This window comes from Wasmannia auropunctata, unplaced genomic scaffold (assembly GCF_000956235.1).
Source record: "Wasmannia auropunctata unplaced genomic scaffold, wasmannia.A_1.0 LD336103.1, whole genome shotgun sequence".
NCBI classification, from domain to species: domain Eukaryota; kingdom Metazoa; phylum Arthropoda; class Insecta; order Hymenoptera; family Formicidae; genus Wasmannia; species Wasmannia auropunctata.
The window spans coordinates 116,947-121,852 of NW_012026787.1; the positions used below are offsets into that span (position 1 = coordinate 116,947).

At 38.0% G+C, this 4,906-nt stretch overlaps 1 pseudogene; it reads left to right on the forward strand.

Moving 5' to 3' along the window:
* LOC105457753 overlaps positions 1-3,818 on the forward strand; it is a 5,494-nt pseudogene extending 1,676 nt beyond the window's left edge.
* The last annotated feature ends 1,088 nt before the right edge of the window (positions 3,819-4,906 follow it).

Below are 4,906 nucleotides of genomic sequence, written 5' to 3' on the forward strand. Positions count from 1 at the left end.
GATACAAGGGCCAAGGACAAGCCCATCTGAAGCCACGCCGCCACATCCCGGAAATAGGGCGCCCTCGCGAGGGCGCGAGGCGCCCACACGTCAAGTCACCTAATTACGCCCGTGCCACGGCAGGACCCCCGCGGCGCCGTGATTGGTCGCGGCCGACTGCGCCACTGTGTTGCGCACCCCCGGGCTGGGGGTGCAGGCATCGATCCGAGATCGATCGGGATCGACGTCGCTTTTGCGTGCGAACAACCACGGCGAGCGTGCGGCCGATTTAGCGAGCGAGCGCCTTAGAGATAGAGAGAGAAGGACGAGTTGCTGCCGGCTCGGAGGAACTTGGCGAGGACGAGAAGGAGATCGTGCCGGTGAGGTGACCCTCTTTATCACATGTAAAGCCACGGGCGAATCGAGAATCTTGCTCGCGCTCTGCGGACGGTAACGCCATTTTCGTGTTAGGTTTTCGTCGCGTGCGCCCCTTTGGCGACGCGTATTTGGTGACTTTTCTTTGATTTGGTGTATCGGCGTCCGTCCTCAAGCGCGAGGATTCTCAGCGAATTGTGCCGTGAGCTATCGGGAGTGCCGCGAATCGTAAGTCGAGCCACCCGGGGATCGTCGCCGGGAGTGAGCCGCAAAGCCCTCGCACACCAGTGTGCGAGCGTTAGAGTAAGAGCGCGAGTACTCGAACCGCGAGTACTCCTCGTCGTATTATTTAGTGTCGTCGCGCGCTATTTCGTTACGTTCGGCATAAATGATTTTGTACTTGTCTTTCGTTTTCGCCTTTGTGTCTGACGCGTGGATTCGCGATTAAAATTGTCGGTCGTCGTTAGACCTCGGTACTTGCGTCGTACTGAGCCACGTTTCTTTTTGTACTATCGCGCCGATGCCGACGGTAGTTACGTTATTGATTACTGTCCGAATTGATCACTGCTCAAGAACGATTTCTTTTCTTTTGTCGCGTCAAGGATTATCGCGCCGCTGAGGTATCGGCCTTGAAATTATCAAATTATTTTTCGTTTTCATTCTTTTCTTTTGTTATCCTCGCACTGTATTATTTCTTTGGCTACTGCTTTTTACCGCTCTGCCACGCGGGGAATAAACGGTAGCATTATTATAATTCTACATACTGTGTCTGAATTCTTTCGCCCGGCCAGCGCCATCCCGCCGCCCGTCCGCCCTTAGTTCCGCCCTGCCCCTCTACCGTTAGGTAGAGCCGGCCGGCCCTCGCGCGATCGACCTCGGGGAGCAGCGTCCGGTTGTGAATCTCGGTTAGCGTCGTGGGTAATCACTTTTGCTATCGCGCTATTGCTGAAAATTCGCGTTTTGCGAGTGACGTGCCGCCGAGCACGTCTGGCGCCCAATTTTCGTGTCGCTGCCCCTTGTCGGTCGCCGGAGGGACGAAATCCGGAGGGCTACCATCCTCCCTCCCGAAATCCTACGCGATTTCACTTTTCCTTTCGTTTTGATCCGCGCTCGCACGAGATATCTAACTCACGGGAGCGCGTGACAATGTATTTCTTACTTATTTTCTTACCAAAGATATTTTACATATAAATATTTACTTATTAAAATATAAATTTTGATGGTTTATAAGAGATAAATTAATATTATAAATCCACTTGAACTAAAAAATCACTATTTTGTCTCGAGATATTGAATTGTATTAATCTGCCCAACGTATATATCACACAGCCTCTCAAGTAATAAAAAACATGAATCCTAATGTGGAGCCCTGTGATAATTTTTACAAATTCGCCTGCGGTGGCTTCATCGAATCCACTTTTATTCCTCACAACAAAGATTGGGTGGATATGTTCTCTATTATATCTGATAATATTGAGAAACAACTACGACTCAGTCTCGAGCAGGACAGTCCATCAAACGAGTTGAGACCATTTAAACTTGCCAAAGACTTCTACCAATCTTGCATGAATAAAAGTAAACAATTGCGACATGAAATTTTTCGTATAAGTCAACAAACTCGGAAATGCAGTAGACTTACTTAATGAATCCAACGAAAGCATAGCACCATATAAACATTAAGTTGAAAATTCCATTTGATATTTTAACGAAATTATATGAAGCTTTCGATCTTACTATATTTCTTTCGAAAAAAAGTATTACTTATAGTTGTAACGCATAACGTATTAGAAGAATAACTGTATCGTAATTATTTTGCATAAGTTCTTATTTTTAAAGCATTTTGTAGTACCAATCAAAAAGGGAATGAAAAGAAACAAAAAATCAAAAAAGTCTTTTACTTTTTTATTTAATTTTTGAATGTTATTTCTTTCAGCCGCTATCGAGCAAAGAGGCTTGATACATTATTGAACAACCTAAAGGAACTCAGTGGCTGGCCCGTTTTGGATGGTAAAGGATGGAACGAGAACAGCTTTACTTGGAAAGTCTATATAGATTCCGCAGATTTGGCCATTCCATTGATTACTTTATTGATTTAACAATAAGAGTTTTTAAGGGTTTGAAGGGGAATTATTCAACACGTTTGATCTACGTAAGCACCCTAGTAGCTTTTTCTGCTATTTTCTGCAGAGCAACATTTGCGTGCAATTAATTGCAGCAGAATTCAACAATCTGCTTCAAGATTCATGCATTGTGCATGCAAATAAACTATTTGCAAATATTTGCTACAGAAAGAATGCTATAATTCTTGAAGCAGATTCTTAACATATTCTGCCAAGAGGAAGTTATGATCTGCTTCTTCAGATTTACAGCTGCAGTTTTGCAACAAATTGCTACTAAAGGGGCACGTAAATTATACTAAAATACCGGAATAAACTCGGAACAAAGATCATAATTTATAAATAAATCATATGGAAAGTGAATTTATAATTGAAGTGATATACAATATAAAATAATAATTTTTTTCTGAGCCGAATATGGAATTTTTTTCCAAGCAGTACGATAAATAAAAATTAATAATTCTTTATAGCTCGATTAAGCATCGCTCGGTCTTTCACGCGAATATCTGTCGAAAGGTTTCAACGATGAAATCGTTCAGGCATATTACAAGTACATGGTAGACATCGCTGTAATTCTTGGAGCTAATCGAAAGCAAGCCCTCAATGAATTAAAAGAATCACTTGAATTTGAAATTAAGCTCGCGAATGTAAGTCATCCTTATTAAACTATTAATCACGAAATAATCTACAGTTTCGCTAAAATTATTTTCTAAATCATCGATCGAGTGAGGTTAACATTAATAGATCACTGGATAAACATGTACGCAGAGTTCCGTGTCCAACGAGGAATGATTTAATAATTTCATGACTGTGAATGAGCTGTCCGCTGACTATCCTATAGCATACCGTGGGAGGAATACATTAACACCACCCTGGCACCGCAAGCACAATTAAATCAGAACGATATAGTTATGGTGCTTGACTCAAGATATCTGAAGGATTTCAAAGAGCTGATTAGCACGACACCGAAGATGGTGCAGGCAAACTACGCGTTCTGGAGAGCGACTGCTTCAACGATCAAATATCTAACGGATGACATCCGAAAGAGGCAGCTGAAGTACATAATGGAGATGAATGGTAAGAAAGATAAGAGAGCCAAGATGGAGAGAACGCATGGACATTCTTTCCGACAGACTGGATCTTAGCGTCGGGTCGATGTACGTGCGAAAATATTTTAAAGAGGACGCCAAGAAAACTACACTCGAAATGGTCAATGATATTAAATAGGAGTTTACAAAGATCCTGAAGAAAGTAAGAGAATACATGAAAATTTTAATTCAAGATTATAAAAAAATAAAAGTCTTATCAAGTCTTCGACTATTAAACAGGAGTTTACAGAAATCCTGAGTGAATACATAAAAAATTTAATTTAAGATTATAAAAAAATAAAAGTCTTATTGAATCTTCGACATTTTTCTAATTTAGGAGTAGAATCTTAAAAATATTAAGAATGTCTCTCTTTTTCATTCTTTTAGTATTTTTCTCTTTATCTGAAAATTACAATAAATTAAAATAAATAAAACGAATAAAGAAATAAATTAAAATAATTGAAAAATTTAAAAAAATTAGAAAATATAATATCCTGTCAATGTGTCTTTAGCAATAAATTAGAATTTTAGAAACATTTCAGTTACTTGTATTTGTTATTAAGAGATATTATATTATAGATATTAAATCTAAAAACATATATATGGGCTATTCCACGTGAAGCGGATCAGTCATCTCTCAGAATTTTTTTTAATTTTGCACAAAGGTAGTACTTTGGGAGATAGAATTTTGTGCCAAAGAATTTTTTTCTTACTGCAAAATTAATCGAGATATAAACAATTAAAAATTAGACTACTTTATTTTTCAAACATTCATAGCTCTATTACTAATAATGCTAGCTAACTGCTTTTTTTGTTAAAATACGCGAACAATGTTCTAGTTTACGAGAAAAAAATGAAAATTCCAAAAATGTTTTGTTTTCCATTGTTTATTTAACAATAAACTTTTCAATAATTTTTTTAACAATCGGGGAGAGAGTCGAAAAATCTGAAAAAATATTTTTTATATACTTTCAGTTTTCCTACTTACAAAATATCTCAACCATACTGCTAGTATGTTGTTCGCTGTCGCTGTTTTGTATTGAAAGTCAATACTTTATAAAATCGACTTTACAATGTTTAACTCTCCAAACAATTTTATCATTTATTCCGACGATTTCAACTTTTCGCTTGCGTTTTTTTTATTACAGTCTGCTGTACAGTAAATACCTAATCTATAATTATTATCAAGTATTTTGTCGTATTATAATTATATTATGTAATTATATTTTGTTGTATTATAATTATATTATAATTATATTATAATACAACAAAATACTTAATAATAATTATAACGCAAGATTAGATACTTACTATATAACGATAATCGACTTTACAATATTTAACTCT